Genomic DNA, 19,401 nt, shown 5'->3' on the forward strand with positions numbered 1-19,401 from the left:
CAACTAGGCCATCTTTTGCTCCATATGCAGCTAGAGACAAGAGTCCAACCATGTGTTTTCTTTGGTTGGTGGTTTAGTTTCAGGGAGCTCAGGGGGTACTGGTTAGTTTATATTGCTGGTACTCCTATAGCGCTGCAAATCTCTTCAGCTCCTTGGGTACTTTCTCCAGCTCTGTCATTGGGGACCCTGTACTCTGTCCAATTGATGACTGTGTGAATCCACTTCTCTATTTGCCAGGCTCTGGCAGAGCCTCTCAGGAGACCACTATATCAGGCTCCTGTCAGCAAAAACTTGTTGGCATCTGCAATAGTGTCTGGGTTTGGTGGTTGTTTATGGGATGGATACCCAGTTCTCTGTATCCAGTCTCTGGATGGTCAATCCTTCAGTCTCTGCTCCAAACTTGTCTCTGTAACTCCTTCCATGGGGATTGTGTTCCCACATCTAAGAAGGATCAAAGTATCCACACTTTGGTCTTCCTTCTTCTTGAGTTTCATGTGGTCTGCAAACTGTATCTTGGGTAGTCTGAGTTTCTGGGCTAATATACACTTCATATCATGTGTGTTCTTTTGTAATTGGGTTACCTCACTCAGGATGATATCCTCCAGAGCCATCCACTTGCCTAAGAATTTCATAAATTCATTTTTTTAATAGCTGCATATTAATACATTGTGTAAATGTACCATATTTTCTGTATCCGTAACAATGTTGAAGGACAACTAGGTTCTTTCCAGCTTCTGGCTATTATAAATAAGGCTGCTATGAACATAGTGGAGCATTTGTACTTATTACAAGTTGGAGTTTTCTGGGTATATGCCAAGGAGTGGTATTGCTGGATCTTCCAGTAGTACTATGTCCAATTTTATGAGGATCCATCAAACAGATTTTCAGAGTGTTTGTACCAGCTTGCAATCCCACTAGCAATGGAGGAGTGTTCCTCTTTCTCCACATCCTTACCAGAACTTGCTGTCACCTGACTTTTTGATCTTAGCCATTCTGGCTGTTGTGAGATGGAATATCTGGGATGTTTTGATTTGCCTTTCTCTGATGATAAAGGATGTTGAACATTTTTTTAGGTGCTTCTCACGCATTTGGTACTCCTCAGTTGAGAAATCTTTGTTTATCTTTCTACCATATATTTTAATAGTGTCACTTGGTTTTGTGGAGTTCAACTTCTTGAGTTCATTATACATATTGGATATTTACTCCTTATCTGATTTAGGATTGGTAAAGAACTTTTCCAATTCTTTGGTTGCCGTTTTGTCTTATTGACAGCGTCCTTTGTCTTACAGAAGCTTTGCAACTTTATGAGGTTCCATTTGTCAATTCTTGATCTTACAGCACAGGCCATTGCTGTTCTGTCCAGGAATTTTCCCCCTATGCTCATATGTTCAAGGCCCTTCCCCACTTTCTCCTCTATAAGTTTCACTGTCACTGGTTCTATGTGGAGTTCTTTGATCCACTTATACTTGAGTTTGTACAATGAGATAAGAATGGTTTGATTCCCATTCTTCATGCCACCTACCAGTTAAGCCAGCACCATTTGTTGAAAATGCTGTCTTTCTTCCACTGGATGGTTTTAGCTCCCTTGTCAAAGATCAAGTGACCATAGGTGTGTGGGTTCATTTCTGGGTCTTCAATTCTATTCTATTGGTCTACTTGTCTGTCGCTATACCAGTACCATGCAGTTTTTATCACAATTGCTCTGTAGTATAGCTTGAGGTCAGGCATGGTGATTCCACCAGATATTCTTTTATTGTTGAGAAGAGTTTTTGCTATCCTAGGTTTTTTGTTATTCCAGATAAATTTGCAAGTTGCCCTTTCTAACTCAGTGAAGAATTCCGTGGGAACTTGATGGAGATTGCATTGAATCTGTAGATTGCTTTGGGCAAAATAGCCATTTTGACTATATTAATCCTGCCAATCCACGAGCACGGGAGATCTTTCCATCTTCTGAGATCTTCTTTGATTTCTTTCTTCAGACTTGAAGTTCTTATCATACAGATCTTTTACTTCCTTGGTCAGAGTCAAACCAAGGTGTTTTATATTATTTCTGACTATTGTGAAGGGTGTTGTGTCCCTAATTTCTTTCTTAGCCATTTGATCCTTTGTGTAGAGAAAGGCCACTGATTTGTTTGTGTTAATTTTATATCCAACTAACTCACTGAAGTTGTTTATTAGGTTTAGGAGTTCTCTGGTGGAATTTTTGGGGTCAATTATATATACTATCATATCATCTGCAAAAAGTGATATTTTGACTTCTTCCTTTCCAATTTGTATTCCTTTGATTTCCTTTTGTTGTCTAATTGCCCCAGCTAAGACTTTAAGTACTATATTGAATAGGTAGGGAGAGAGTGGGCAGCCTTGTCTAGCCCTGATTTTAGTGGGATTGTTCAAATTTCTCTCCATTTAGATTGATGTTTGTTATTGGTTTGCTGTATATTGCTTTTATTATGTTTAGGTAAGCGCCTTGAATTCCTGATTTTTCTAAAACTTTTATCATGAAGGGGTGGTGGATTTTGTCAAATGCTTTCTCAGCATCTAATGAGATGATCATGTGGTTTTTGTCTTTGAGTTTGTTTATATAGTGGATTATGTTGATGGATGTCCCTGTATTGAACAATGACTGCATCCCTGGGATGAAGCCTACTTGATCAGGATGGATGATTGTTTTGATGGGTTTTTGGATTCAATATTCAAGAATTTTATTGAGTAAGTTTGCATCGATATTCATAAGGGAAATTGGTCTGAAGTTCTCTTTCTTTGTTGTGTCTTTGTGTGGTTTCTGTACTAGAGAAATTGTGGTTTTTTTAAAATGGACTGGGTAGAGTACCTTCTGTTTCTATTGTGTGGAATAGTTTGAGGAGAATTGGAATTAAGTCTTCTTTGAGTATCCGATAGAACTCTGCACTAAACCCACGTGGTCCTGGGCTTTTTTTGGTTGGGAGACTATTAATAACTGCTTCTATTTCTTTAGCGGAAATGGGATGGTTTAGATCATTTATCTGATCCTGATTTATCTTTGGTACCTGGTATCTTTCTCGAAAATTGTCCATTTCATCCAGGCTTTCCAGTTTCGTTTAATTTAGGGTTTTGTAGTAGGATTTGATGGTTTTTTTGGATTTTCTCAGATTCTGTTATGTCTCTCTTTTCATTTCTGACTTTGTTAATTAGAATACAGTCCCTGTGCCCTGTAGTTATTCTGGTTAAGGGTTTATCTATCATGTTGATTTTCTCAAAGAACCAGCTCCTGGTTTGGTTGATTCTTTGTATAGTTCTTTTTGTTTATACTTGGTTGATTTCAGCCCTCAGTTTGATTATTTCCTGCTGTCTACTACTCTTGGGTGAATTTGCTTCCTTTTGTTCTAGAGCTTTTAGGTGTGCTGTCAGGCTGCTAGTGTATGCTCTCTCTAATTTCTTTTTAGAAGCACTCAGAGCTATGAGTTTTCTTCTTAGGACTGTTTTCATTGTATCCCATAAGTGTGGGTAAGTTTTAGCTTCATTTTCATTAAATTCTAAAATGCCTTTAATTTCTTTATTTATTTTTTTCTTGACTAAGGTATTATTGAGTAGAGTGTTGTTCAGTTTTCACGTGAATGTTGGCTTTCTATTATTTATGTTGTTATTGAGGATCAGCCTTAGTCCATGGTGATCTGGTGCATGGGATAATTTCAATATTTTTGTATCTGTTGAGGCCTATTTTGTGACCAATTATATGTTCAATTTTGGAGAAGGTACCATGAGGAGTTGAGGAGAAGGTATATCCTTTTGTTTTAGGATAAAATGTTCTATAGATATATGTCAAATCCATTTGTTCATAACTTCTGTTAGTTACACTGTGTCTTTATTTTGTTTCTGTTTCCAGCATCTGTGCATTGATGACAGTGGGGTGTTGAAGTTTTCCACTGTTACTGTGTAAGTTGCAATGTGTGCTTTGAGCTTTACTAAAGTTTCTTTGATGAATGTTGATGCCCTTGCATTTGAAGCATAGATGTTCAGAGTTGAGAGTTTATCTTGGAAGATTTTACCTTTGATGAGTATGAAGTGCTCCTCCTTATCTTTTTTGATAACTTTGGGTTTGACCTCGATTTTATCCGATATTAGAATGGCTACTCCAGCTTGTTTCTTACTTTGCTTCTTTCTTTGCTTGAGATACTATCTGTCTTTTTCCATGAAGTGTGTTTTCTGTATGAAGCAGAATGTTGAATCCTGTTTATGTAGCCAGTCTGTTAGTCTATGTCTTTTTGTTGGGGAATTGAGTCCATTGATATTAAGAGACATTAAGGAAAAGTAATTGCTGCTCCCTGTTATAGTCCTTAGAGTTGGGATTCTGTTCTTGTGGCTATCTTCTCTTAAGTTTGTTGAAGGATTACTTTCTTGCTTTTTTTAGGGAGTAGTTTCCCTCCTTGTTTTGGAGTTTTCCCTTTATTATCCTTTTAAGGGATGGATTCATAGATAAATATTGTGTGAATTTGGTTTTGTCATGGGATACTTTGGTTTCTCCATCTATGGTAATTGAGAGTTTGGCCGGGTATAGTAGCCTGTGCTGGCATTTGTGTTCTCTTAGTGTCTGTATAACCTCTGTCCAGGATTTTCTGGCTTTCATAGTCTCTGGTGAGAAGTCTGGTATAATTCTAATAGGCCTGCCTTTATATGTTACTTGACATTTTTCCCTTACTGCTTTTAATATTCTATCCTTTTTTAGTGTATTTGTTGTTCTGATTATTATGTGTTGTGAGAAATTTCTTTTCTGGACCAGTCTTCTCGGTGTTCTGTAGGCTTCTTATATGTTCATGTGCATCTCTTTCTTTTTGTTAGGGAAGTTTTCTTCTATAATTTTGTTGAAGATATTTACTGGCCCTTTAAGTTGAAAATCTTCATTCTCATCTATACCTATTACCCTTAGGTTTAGTCTCCTCATTGTGTCCTGGATTTCCTGGATGTTTTGAGTTAGGATCTTTTTGCTTTATGCACTTTTTTTTTTTTGATTGTTGTTTCCATGTTTTCTATAGAATCTTCTGCACCTGAGATTCTCTTCCATCTCTTGTATTCTATTGGTGATGCTTGCATCTATGGCTCCTGATTTCTTTCCTAGGTTTTCTATCTCCAGAGTTGTCTCCCTCTGTGTTTTCTTTATTGTTTCTACTTCCAAAAACAGTGGTTAGATGCCATGAAGAAGGTAGCAATGCCTTAACCATATGTGTAATTTTAGGCCCAAGGGCCTATTCCATCCTTGTCAAGGGGATTGCTAACCATCTCTCCTTTCATACTACACACCATTCAGTTCTTTTTTTTTTAATTTTTTAAATTTTTTTATTACGTATTTTCCTCAATTACATTTCTAATGCTATCCCAAAAGTCCCCCATACCTTCCCCCAACCACGCTACCCACCCATTCCCACTTTTTGGCCCTGGTGTTCCCCTGTACTGGGGCATATAAAGTTTGCCTGTCCAGTGGGCCTCTCTTTCCAGTGATGGCCAACTAGGCCATCCTTTGATACATATGCAGCTAGAGTCAAGAGCTCCGGGGTACTGGTTAGTTCATAATGTTACACCTACAGGGTTGCAGATCTCTTGAGCTCCTTGTATACTTTCTCTAGCTCCTCCTTCTCTAGCTAGTGTATGCAATGGTGTCATCGTTTGGAGGCTAAATATGGGATGTATCCCTGGATATGGCAGTCTCTTGATGGTCCATCCTTTTGTCTCAGCTCCAAACTTTGTCTCTGTAACTCCTTCCATGGGTGATTTTTTCAATTCTAAGAAGGGGCAAAGTGTCCACACTTTGGTCTTCGTTCTTCATTCAGTTCTTATCACTGTTGTTCTGTAGTAAAGCTTGAGGTCAGGAATGGTGATTCCCATGGCTGTTCTATTATTGGTAAGAAATGTTTTCACTATGCTGACTTATTTTTGCCATTCCAGATGAATTTGAGAATTACTCTTTCCATTTCCTTGAAAAATTGTTTCAGGATTTTGATTGGGATTGCTTTTAGTCTACAAATTGCCTTTGGTAGGATGGCCATTTTAACTATGTTAATTCTGCCAATCAATGAGCATGGGAGATCTCTCTGCTTTGTGAGATCTTCAATTTCTTTTTTGAGAGACTTGAAGTTATTGTTAGAAAGGTCTTTCATTTGTTTTGTTAGAGATACCCCAAGATATTTTATATTATTTGTGGCTATTGTAAAGGGAGTTATTTCCCTAATTTCTTTCTCAGCCTGTTTATTATTTGTGTAAAGAAAAGCTATTGATTTATTTGAGTTAATTATATATTTGGCCACTTTGCTGATGTTTTTTATCAGCTGGAGTTCTCTGGTGGAATTTTTGGGGTTGCTTATGTATGCTACCATATCATCTCCAAATAGTGATAACGCTACTTTTTTCTTTACCAGTTTGTATCCCCTTGACCTTTTTTGTTGTCTTATTGTTCTATCTAACACTTCTAGTAATATATTGAAAAGATATGGGGAGAGTGGGCATTCTTGTTACCAATTTCAATGGAATTGCTTCAAGTATGTCTCCATTTAATTTGATATTAGCTGTTGGTTTGCAGTAAATTGCTTCTATTATGTTTAGGTATGTGCCTTGAATTCCTGATCTCTCAATACTTTTGACATGAAGGGGTGTCTAAAAACATATCATCCTGAATGAGGTAACTCAGACCAAAAAGGTATGTACTCACTAATAAGTGAATATTAGCCAAAAAAAAAAAATACAGAATAATCAAGATACAGTTCACAGAACTCAAAAAGATCACGAAGCTGAAGTGCCCAAGTGAGGATACCTCAGTGGCACTTGGGAGAGAGAAGAAAGCAAACACAAATGGGGAGGGAGGGAGGGACCTGGGAGGGAAAGTGGATGGGGTGGGGGTGGGGAGGAGAAGGGAACCTGATCTGGTATTGGGTGAGGGAAAAGGACTGAATCTCTGAGGGCCAGCAGAAAGAATGCAAACAAGCAATCTAGGGAAATAGGAGGTTGGGTGGACCCTCCAGAATGCACCAGAGACCTGGGAGGTGAGAGACTCTCGGGACTCAAAGGGTGGGATTTTAAACAAAATTCCCAAAAGTAGGGAAAGACCACTTCCAGCAGGAAGACAGGACATCAAGTGAGGGAAGGGAGTACCATCCCACAGTCATATCTCTGATCTATAATTGTTCCTGTCTGAAAGAATTAAAGGAATGGAAATGGAGAGGAGGAAAAGAAGGAAAGGAAGGTCCAGTGACAGGCCAAAAATGGGATGCAGCTCAAGGGTAGGTCTTAAGGCCTGACACTATTACTGGGGCTAAGGAACACTCACAAAAGGATTTATCATGACTGCCCTCCGAAAGACCCAACAAGAAGCTGGAAGAGTCAGATGGCAGATATTTGCACCCAACCAATGGAAAAAAGCAGCTGACCCCTGTTGTTGAATTAGAGAAGTCTGAAAGAAGCTGATGAGTAGGGCAATCCTGTAAGAGGACCAGCAGTCTCAATTAATCTGGACCCCTGTGATCTTTCAAACACTAGACCACCAAACAGACAGCATACACCAGCTGATATGATGTCCCCAGCACACATACAGTAGAGAACTGCCAGGTCTGTGTTCATTCAGAGATCATGCACCTAACCCTCAAGAGACTGGAGACCCCAGGGAGTTTAGAGGTCAGGTGGGTTGTGGACTTCCACATGGGGACAGGGCTGTGGGGAGGAGGTATGAGATATGGAACAGTAGGAGGGTGGTTAGGAGCAAGATAAAATATGAAGTGTAAAAGAAAAAAGCCAGAAAAAAAAAAAGAAAAAGAAAAAAATTTAGTTAGTAAATGCACGGATTTAACTTTTGTAGAAAGTTTAAAGCAGAAACACAGGAGCCATTTCTTCTACTTTCTTGTTTCTAATGAGAAACAACTCACCTAGTTTCTAATGAGGAACAACTCACTCTCTTATTATTTAGTAATGGAAGCAGAATTTGAATAAAGGCCTTTCCAAGTGTGTGGCTTAGAACCATACATAACAAAATGTACATATAATAAGGCACATACAGGACACAATATAGAATATCTATATGTCATGCCATGAATCCAGACATGATAAGTCTGTGCGATAATTGTTTTCATTTTTTTGCAGGGTGTAGATGTTTTTAATTTATTATCACTGAAAATTCTTTTTTTTTAAGATTTGTTTTATGTATATGAATGAGTACACTGTAGCTATCTTCAGACACACCAGAAGAGGGCTTCAGATCCCATTACAGATGGCTGTGAGCTACCATGTAGTTGCTGGGAATTGAACTCAGAACCTCCGGAAGAGCAGTCAGTGCTCTTACTTAACTGCTGAGCCATCTCTCCAGCCCACCACTGAAAATTCTTACCTCTCTCATTTCAAATGTGTTTTTTTCCTCATCTCTCATCTCTTTTTGTACATGGTTTCCTTATTCCAATCAGAATTGGTGCCCATTGATGAATCAGTTCTCCTGGTGATTGTCCTTAGTGAGTTATTGTTCCTAGAGGCCATCGAAACAAGGCTACCAAGTGTCCCATTTTGTTTAAATGGATACTAAAGCCATTTAGCATAAGCTAATTAAAATTTGGATGTCCTTCATAAATACACCATATGATGGATGGTGATGAGTTCTACCATCATTATGGAGCACATTACTTTTGTAGCTGTGCCTTATAGAACATTCCAAAACGATTTATTTTATCTTCATGGGCATGTAGAAACATACCTCTTCTGTTAAAGGACAATGCTTTTAATAATAAAGCAAGGGATTGTTCATTTTTACACTGAATTTATTTTCTATATTTTCTTTCCCCATGGTTCTCTTTATGCCCCCTGTCTTCTTGTCACAAGCAGAATATGGGAAGTGTAGAACAGTTCCTGAGACTGTAATTATAACACCTATCCAATCAAAGTCACTATGTCTGAAAGACTGAACACAGGTTTGGGGGCAAAATCTCAATTTCACACTTATTTTTCCAGAGAGACTGTATTTATTGCATTAATTGTGATCTCTCAAAGACATCACAAATTGTTCATGTTATTTTTCTTTTCACAGTGATTTTGGTTATGCATCAATTTAGCTAAAGAGGAGAGCATTTAAAGTAGAAAATTCTCCTCTCCTCTGAAGATAGTAGCTTTTGGTCTTCCCACCTTTCTGTAAGTGTATTACTAAGAGGGTTGAGGGGATGTAGATTTTGTAGATGGCATCATGTTTTCCCAACTTGTGTTGATTCTCCTCAGGGTAGTTCAATCATTCTCTGTCTTAGATGAGCCTGAAATAAGAGCAGAGGCAAAAATGACAAAATATGGCTTTAGACCTTGGTTCACCTTTTTTCTGGTGCTTGGCAGGTTATTGTGGAAGGATCATGTGTCTCTACCAACTGGGTGGGGCCTGGATGTGGTTGCTGAGATGATACAAAATAGCCAAGGCAAGAGGATCTACCCCATTGGCAGAAGCCCAAAGCCATGGAAACTTTTGGTGAGAATGACAATTTACTCTAATTTCCAGCCTTTCAAGTTTAAAGGAAGACAAAGAAAGGGTTTGCAGAACAAGCTATCTAATGAGAATAACTCCACTAAGGAGATCTAGGTTTAACTAAGAAATGCTGAAACAAAACAAAACAGAAGAGGAAAGGATTCTTGATCTCGCCTATGGCCTTCCACTTTTCTGTTAGCTAAGAAACACACACACACACACACACACACACACACACACACACACACACACACACCACACACCATGCACATGTACCCATAAAAAGAAGAAAAAGAAAAAAAAAACAAGAATCTCTTAAATATAATTTTAAGTCTTATGTGAGACTAACTTGATATCATGGCAGTGGTTGTAGGTAGGACAATAAAACTAGTTACTTAGCTGTAAAAGCCAGGATACCTGCTTTGTCTTTTAATGTCCTGACACTAATATTTTCACAGCCACAGCATAATACACTTGGTTTGGTTTTGATGTGAATTTATTTTTTAATTATCTTTATTCTGATATTCTGGTAATTCTGAAATGTAAGTGTTCCTTTGTACATTTAGTAAGTCTTTAGTGTTTCTTTGCTCCGTGTTGGTTTTTAGTTTTTCACAGAAGCTTACAGCTGGCTTAACTCTATATCTGCTTAATTTCACAGTTCTTACCATTCTGCTGGGAGGAAGTACCTCTCTCTCTCTCTCTCTCTCTCTCTCTCTCTCTCTCTCTCTCTCTCTCTCTCCTCTCTCTTTCTCTCTCTCTCTCTCAAAATCAATTATTTTTTTTTATTGCCGATAAGTCTGTTTGTCTAGCTCCATTTTCCTAAAACACTTTAAACATTTCTAAGAGAGGTGAATGTCAGCGGAACACTGAGATAGGCCTTGAGCCAGGGCTCTGGTTTTGCATGCTGTTTACAATTTGTCATCTGTAGGGATAATTTTACAAGTTTAAACACTCTACAGAACATATTATAAAGAGTCAGACAATTTCATTTTGTTTGAATATATTGATGGAAATGAACCAAAAGTGCCCATAGAGGTATACTGCCATTCTTTCCTTGAGTGTGTGCCAGTTCATGACTGAAAGCAAGCGTTCAGAGAACGTAAGAACATTTATGACAACAGTGTGTGTATCAAACAGGCTACTTTATAAACAGATGTGAAAGGCTGTGTTTCAGGGCCTTGGCAAAGTAGCTGTATCACCCAAACTTCTTTGCTCAATGGTGAATGTCTTGGTGATTCATCTGGGACCTTATCCTCAATAAAGGCCAGATAGTCCTAAAGGGTAAGAGCCTGTGGGACAGGAAAACACCACAACCTCAGCGGTTAGAAGATGAGGATCAACCGCAGATCATGCATCTAGGACACGTAATTTGGTTAATGTGGGGGAAACTGAGAAATCCATTTGAGATAAGGAGTTTCCCAGTCAAGGTGATTATATGCCAATGGAAACTTTGGAAGTTAAAAATGGGGGAAAAGAGGGTTGGAAAAGACTGAGCAAATTGAAAAGCAAAATTTCAAGGCTAGCACTGATAAAAAAATTTCCCTTAAAAACAAAGAAATCAACCAAACAGTGTGATGAGATATGGTCAACACCCTCACAGGGAGCTCAGATACTGAGAGTAAAATGGCAGCAGTACCCCTTCTCTTCAAGAGGTTGGAAAGGACTTGCACAGGGACAGGAAATGAGGCTTTGGCTCCATAAACTGATACCCTCAAGAAACAGATTCAGGTTGAAGCTGTTGAAGGAAATGTACATGTTGTAGGATAATTGTGGCACATGAACTCACAGGCCCAGGTCACCTGTACATAATCTACTGTGAAGAGTGGTACAGACAAAAATTAATAAATCCATGTGCAACTCCAGACCAATGTAAATAAATAATATGTTGTTTAAAATGTCTCTTGTGAGACTAGGCCGGGGCCTAGCAAACACATAAGTGGATGCTCACAGTCAGCTATTGGATATTTCACAGGGCCCCCATGGAGGAGCTAGAGAAAGTATCCAAGGAGCTAAAGAGATCTGCAACCCTGTAGGCAGAACAACATTATGAACTAACCAGTACCCCGGAGCTCTTGACTCTAGTTGCATATGTATCAAAAGATGGCCTAGTCGGCCATCACTGGAAAGAGAGGCCCATTGGACAAGCAAACTTTATATGCCCCAGTACAGGGGAACGCCAGGGCCAAAAAGTGGGAATGGGTGGGTAGGGGAGTTGGGGGAGGGGATGGGGGACTTTTGGGATAGCATTGGAAATGTAATTGAGGAAAATATGTAATAAAAAATATTAAAAAAATAAAATAAAATGTACTGATACCATCATGTCATCTGGTATATTGACTTGAAACTATGTCAACAATATACTGGAGATTTTTCTCTCCAGTAATTTATAGTTTGAATGTATTCTTTAAATGTTTATAAAATGCAAGGTGCTGTCTTTTTCACAACTCTGTTCTTTCTCCAAGCTGTTGTTTGTCTTTTTTAACAAAATTTAATATGCATTCTTTAAGATCAGCTTAGACATTTTTTCCTGTATCTCTGTGTTTGACTGACAGATAAGATGCTGAATTCATTCTTCAGAAGACTCAAAATTAATAATAATAATAATAATAATAATAATAATAATAAAGCAAGTTGCTAAAATAACTTTCTGACAAGTAAACAAACATGAAGGTTATAACCATGTGGATTCACACTAATATATTTAAGTAACCAGACACTTTGTTAATAGTTATTCTTCCCATTAATAACATGCAGTAATTGGACAATAAGAAGTAATGTGGTTATTGTACAATATTGTTGTATAAATATTAACATGATTTTCTTTTTAATTTGGCAAGGGAAGAATACATATTCATCAGAACATGGATTTGGATATATTAAGGAGGGAAAATAACTTAAGCTATAATCTATTTGATAAAGAGAGGCTGCAATAAGAGCAGAGAAGGGGTACTTTGTCAGAGATGCTTTGGAGAAAAAAATAAATCTCTGACTTTAAATCAACTATATATAAATGCATTTCAACAGCACTTAAATAAAGTATTTATAATGTTTTAATTGTCAAATTCTTTCTGCCACCTGACATTCAGGAGAGGGACATGTGTCAGGAAAAGGGAGAGTAGGAGCATGTATCAACTTCTACTCCTAACATTGTAGACTGAGTCTCAAAAACACAGCAAGTTTGGGTGAAGGTGGAGATGAACTACACTGTGGAGCACTGGAAAATATCTGATTCTAATGCTACTTTCCACAAAGTTCTGTGTTGGGAGGTGAGTGAGCATGAAGACTCATCCTGGAGATAATTGCAGTGCACTAGAGTTATATCTCTGAAGGAAGATCCTATCATCAGCCTGGTGATTGACAGTAAATTATAGTGAGGCTGATGATAGATCTGTAATTACATTACAAATATTTATCTCCCAAAAAAAAAAAAATTCCTCCTTGAGTGGCTTCTCACATGATGTGCCTTTCCTGTCCCGCCTTTCCTTCACAGAGATCAGTTGTGATTGAAATCAAAATCTACGCTAAAATTATCGACAAAATAAAGCGGTTAATTTGATTAAAACTTGAATAATAAATGATCACTGAGCAGAAGTCAGATCTTCCAATGTTATAGTTTCCATCTCGGAAAAGTAGCAATTCAGATAGATGTGTGTTTTTGCTGAAATCCAAAAACAATCAAGTGAAATTTTTGAGAAAGTTTTCCATTTAAACCTCACTTACCAAACATCTGCTGATGGCCTCCATGGTCTAACATGTGTTTCAGTTTGGCTGTCATTTGCCGAGCACCATAGGGCTTGCAGAAGATATAATTTTTAATAATAATAATGAAAATAATAATAAATAGTAATAAAGTTCAAAGAAAGAGTCTATCAAACTGTATCACCAACCTATTAGATGTACCTTTCTTTCTAAATATGAATATCCCATTCCAACCTGCATCTTTCACACTGTCCACCTAAATCATTGAAGTAGACTTTTGACAAGCTTTAGGTCCCTAATTGACACGTTTTACTGTTATAGCCCATTGCCTTGTGGACACTAAGGCAAAATATCTAAGTTCATAAGGTTGTACTTTTATTGTCTCTTAACCTGGTTTCTACCAAATATTTGCGTACAATGCATTGAGCTTCAATTCTAGTGTAATGTACAGGACAGTACCACATGAGGTTACCATTTTCAATACTAAAATGCAGATACAAATCCTTGTAACTATTGGTTCTTCTCCGTTGCTTCATTTGTAAAATTAGGTACTATGATTGAGCACGAGTATTACATTAAAGACACAAATAAGAAAATTCCACAAAACATTATCCTAAGTTAATTCTTATGGACTTGTACATGTATTCAAATGCATTCCAGTGTTCATACATTATACCTCATACATCAGTTGTTGGAAAACAACTGAATATGAAACATCAATATCATTTAACATGGGGAACTTATGGGCTTGTGAATGACCAAGGAAAGCAGCAGGAAGCAAGTAGACAGAAAGTAGAAGACTGTAACCTCAACCAAGCGCAACACATCACAAAATGTGATTGTGTTGCAAAATGTCTCTTCCAGCATTCTGCTTAGTTCTTGCGTCTCAGTGAAACACATAGAACTGGTTATGGATCAGAGATGATCTGGTAGGCAGGATCTTCCCTCGTGTTTTTGTTGTTGCTTGCCTGTTTGTTTATTTTTGTTTCACTATTAAAACCATAATTTCATTTCACTGTACAAAGACAATGTAATTCTCTGCCTTGCCCAGACAGAGCCAGGGCACCAGGTTTGATAGCATCCTCTTCCTCATTTAGAAATTAAATTAAGGACTTGTGGAGAACAGGTGTTGCTACAGATTTAGTGATCACTGTACTAGATTGAGTGCTTTGAAATTAGAAACTGGTGTGATTCCTTCTGAGATGGCATTGAGAGGTATCTGCAGGTAAAGGAAGATGGCCACCAATGGTAGGCAGTACATTTGCTTATCATTAATTTTTTTACCTTGCATTATCACCATCTCTAATATCTGTTTACAATTTTTGTACTTCCTTTCTCTGAAGGAGGAGCCATCCCTCTCTGAGTTCTGGGGCAATGGCTGTGACTAGTTCATATATATGCATCCTGAGACACTCCATTGCAGGCCTGAAGATGTTCTAGTGTCTGTAGGCAAAGATGAAAATTCTTCCCTAACCACTAATGAAAAAAAAAAGCAGATCATTTACATGTGCCAATTCAAATATGGCTTACGGGTAATAACTTTTCCTTGGACTGTGCCTTTATGATATGACATTGGGAATATATAGATCCGACTCAGAAAAAGCTCCACAGTTAGATCAACATGTCCTGCCAAAGTGCTTACTATTTTCAGTTGCCTCTTCTATACTCCTTATGGTACCTCACCATGTTCCAGCCTTCAATTCTCACGACAGCTATTATAGTAACTTCCAAAATGAGTTCTTGCTTTTGGTTTTGCCCGTATACCAACATTTTTTTTTTCTCATGTCCAATCCAGTGTTGCTTTTAAAAACATGAATCGATGGTACTAGACTTCCACGGAGATTCCATCAGATTTTCTGCATTACTTACGCAATATATCCCATATTACTAAGAGAAGCTATGACAGTCTGACATCTTGCTCTGGGTCACCCTTCTAATCATGTCTCCTGCTTTAGATCTATTCTTCACAATCTGGCAGTCTTCAGAGCGAAATTTATCTTTTGCAATTCTTTGCTCATGATACCTGATATTTGGCTGCATTGTAAAGGGAAATAAGTAAGGCAGTTAAAAATATATATACATTCTCCTATGGCAAATAAGAGTTTCTTACGCAACGGAAGGTTCAATCACCTTAGAGAGAGCAAAGAGCTTCTGTGTCCGGAGAGGACCGTCTTGCCAGTTTGCTATGGTGGGGACCGTTGCCTGCTGTAGTCTGTTGGCATCGTTCTTTCTCCGTGAGCCCTGGCTTCTCCCATGCGGCATGTGGAGAAGCAAAGCTGCCAATACATGCCGAACCCCAGCCTTTGGATCCCGTCCCTTGAAATAGTCGCTGCCTTGCAATTTTATGCCAAAAAAACAAATTTAAAACACAGAGAGAAAATTCTAAAACTGACTCACCCAAATAACTCCTCTAACTATTTTAGTTTAAGTGTAGTGTGTGGATAACAATGTCTTCTCCAGTCTGAGAGATACAGCTATGTTGGAGCTGAAATGAAATTATGGGCAAAGAAGATGAGAGAAAAGAGTTTAAGTCCTGAACCTAAAACTATAAATTTCTTTCATTTGTCAAATCCCCAACCACAAGACATCATTCTTTATATATTAGTTTTTGTTATTTTTTTTGTTTTGTTTTTTTGTTTTTTGTTTTTTTGCAGTGCTCTGACAAAATAATTGACAAACCAGCCTAATGAAAAAAGTGGTTTTTAATATCATCGTCATCGTCATCGTCATCATCATCATCATCATCAGGGATGGAGAGATGCCCAAGTGGTTAAGAGCACTGACTGCTCTTCCAGAGGATCGATTCCCAGTACCTACATGACAGCTCACAACTGTCTGTAACACCAAAATCCCATACCCTCAAATGGAAAGGCATGCAGGCCAAACAACAATGCACATTAAATAAATAAATAAAGGGCCATCCCACTTCAAATTATTATTATTATTATTATTATTAATTATTATTATTTTATTATGCTCATGACTCAAGAAGATGTAACCCCTGGTGGCAAGAACATGGAGTGACCTGTCTCATGGTATCCAACCCAGCAGCAGTGAGAGATGAATTAATGCTGGCATTTAGCTTATTTTCTCTTTTTAGCTTCTTGTTCAGTCAGGAGCCACAGCCCTGTGACGGTGCCAACCACTCAATATAATCTTATCTACATTCTCTTGTGTTTTCCTTTCTCTATTGTACCCTTTTGGAAATGGCCCCAGAGACACAAACCCAGGGATAGGTTTAGTAACTGAATCCTAACCTACCTTCACACTATATAAAATAACTTTGGAAATAATTTCAACCTTCCCCATAGCTTAATTGCATTCTTTTCTACAACAGATAAATTTGCAGTTTCATAGTGCTTGGTAGGTTTTCTTTTTCTTTTTTTTTCATTTAAAACTGAGTTAGAATGAAGATAGGAAGTAAATTGGGCTAGAACCACTTCTACTTTAAAGAAAATGTTTAAATGTATATCTATGTGTCTGATTGGTGAACAAAGAATTTTATGGGGTTAAGTACAGAAGCAGAAATGATTCAAGAGCAAAGGTATCTCCGTCACAATCCTCCCCCTCAGCATGGATGACAGAACACAAAAGCTGCAATGTAGAAACTCATGGCTTAGGACAGGACCTAGTGAGATGGCTGTGTGGTTGTGAGCCTGTAAGTACCAATGTTTGCTTCCCAGGACACATATAAACTGGCTCATCACTGCCTATCATACCAGTCTGAGAGGAACAGAAGGCCTATTCTAGCCTCTGAAGGCACCTGAGTTCACTCTTACTTTCTTACATGGAGACAGATAACATATTAATGAGTAAGAGCAAAATATATTTCAATAAAATAAAAAAATCATAAATCATTCACTGAATTTTATAATTCGATTACCATTTCAAATCTGGCTTTAGTAGATTTTACAGACAATCATCAATACAAATATTGTAAATAATTTTGATGTTTTTAGACATTTACTTATTTATGTATGTATGTACATGAGGATAGACATCCATCCTGTCTCTGGAGGGTCAGCCAACAGGTTTCCAGCACCGATTCTTTGCTTCCAATGCATGGGTTATAGACATCGACAAAGCTCAGGTCCTCAGGCTTGGCAACAGAAGTCTTTACCCACTGAGCAACTTTCTAGCCCTATCCTAATACTATAAATTATTTTTACCTTGAAGTATAGCTTTATGAATTTATTGAAAGTATTACTGATAATCTAATTATCCTTGTATATGTGTGTGGAGGTCCTTCTAAACAATTGAAAAATCTCCATTAACAAAAGAAAGTATTAATGTTACAGCAAAATGTTAAATATATTATAAATATTATACCCAGTAATCATTTTACACATTTGGAAGATTATAGGGTATTGTTTTTATGACTATTTTTACATAGGTTACTATTTTAAGATATAGAGGAATTATGTAGGTGTTAAAGTTCCTTTTCTCATTGCTGTGTCCAAATACCTGACAAGAAGCAAGTTAAGGGAACAAGGTTTATTGCTTTGGATTACAGTTAAAGAGTGCCATACATCACGGTGTGTGTAACATGACAGAGCATGAGGCGGCTGGTCACATTGCATCTGCAATCAGGAAGAAATAAACAGAAAGTGGAGCCAAGCTATCAAACGCCAAGGCCTACTGCTAGAGAGGTTCTTCCTATGATATGGTTCTATCCCCAGACTGTTTGCCAACCTTCTAAAGTTGCACTACCCACTGGGGAACAAGTGTTTAAATATATAAGTTTAGGAGACAGTACCTGACATTTAAACCACCATAAGCTTCACAAGAAGGACAAGTAAAAACCTGAAGGCAGTAAATGGAGAAGGAAACGTTGGATCTTGACCCTCATCTTCAAGGTGATGACTGAAAGTCAGGAAGATCCAACAAAAGATATAATCAGGTGTCAGGGGACACATGCCCTGTTTGTGACCTTGATTTTCACAGTCACTCAAGACTGTAATTTTGCTGGTTATGAATTACATGATTTGGGTTACTTTGCTGATATAGACTAAGAAATCGAATACAAAGGATTCTATTTCTTAAGAAGATCTCTAAGATAGACCCAAGGACTGTGATCATTTCGGGGACATACAGAACTTAGATCATGTCACCTAGAGTCTTCTAGTAAGTCATTCAGTTAGGTCTGTGTTGGCATATGGCAATTACCCTGTTTATTCTGTCTTCATATTGCCAGTTCCTCATCCCTTAAGAATGACAGTGTTATACGGGTTCAGGGTCCACTCTCATATCCTTCACTCACCTTCCTTATACCTCTAAAACATCCATATCAAATATTAAGCTATTCTCAAAAGAACTAGCCATTAGTAATTACCTGTTGTTGGGATATCCATTAACTGACAACACCTCTCACTGTGTAAGCACATGATTTTAGACAATATGCTTTCATTAACCATATCTGACTTCGGTTTCAGAGAGATGGAACAGAGATGGAAATCTTGAGAATAATGGTTGCTACAAGGTCATGCCTGCCATCCAAAGGACAGGTCAAGCCTTGGCCAAAGATCATACGCAGAGAAACACATAATGAAGAGGAGAAGGGTAAGACAATTACCTAACAACAGAAAGAATGTCCAGGGCCTGAGAGTTTCAAGACTGACCTCACCTTCTGTGCTCACCATTATAATGAGAAAAGTTGACTTAACTCTTTAGTGTGAATAAAAAGAAAATTAGTCAATGTCTTGCAGAGCTTGAAAAGTCATAGTTGATTTTTATTTACGTAGTTATGTGCCTTGGGTTCCACATTCTTAATTGCAGTGTTCTACCCTGTGCCTTTTAACATCTCTGAGCCTTGATTGCCTTGGCTATAAAATAGAATAGTGATGTTTTGTTTTGAAAGAATGGGACTTGAGACAAATATGGAAAAGCGAAAGAGTACAACTTTTGCTTTGGAGTTCTTATGCTGTTATTAGAAAATTGCCCTTCTATCTATTTTCCATTAGTTGATGAATCTCTGAAAGTAGAGCCTTTGATCTATCTAAATCTGACATTCAGCTCAGTGCCTGAGAGACACGTGGCAACTGGGTTGGCTGTTTGGATGACTGAAAGAACGAAAAATTCAACAAATTATCTCCATGGTTCCTCATTTAATAAAAAGATATTTTTACTATTAATAAAAATATATTTTATACTAGTTCAGCATGTTCAAATGTATTTTCTCCTATTATCTCTTCCATGAGAATGGACAGAATGTAAAACCATAGATACAAAAGGGGGCTGACATAAAAATAAGAGTG

At 37.7% G+C, this 19,401-nt stretch overlaps 1 non-coding gene across 1 annotated transcript; it reads right to left on the reverse strand.

Annotated features, from left to right (window-relative positions):
- Positions 1-5,146: 5,146 nt before the first annotated feature.
- Gm23494 lies at positions 5,147-5,272 on the reverse strand. The gene has a single exon (XR_003947724.1). It is a non-coding gene; the product is annotated as a U6atac minor spliceosomal RNA (small nuclear RNA).
- Positions 5,273-19,401: the final 14,129 nt, after the last annotated feature.

This window comes from Mus musculus, chromosome 8 (assembly GCF_000001635.26).
Source record: "Mus musculus strain C57BL/6J chromosome 8, GRCm38.p6 C57BL/6J".
Classification (NCBI taxonomy): Eukaryota; Metazoa; Chordata; class Mammalia; order Rodentia; family Muridae; genus Mus; species Mus musculus.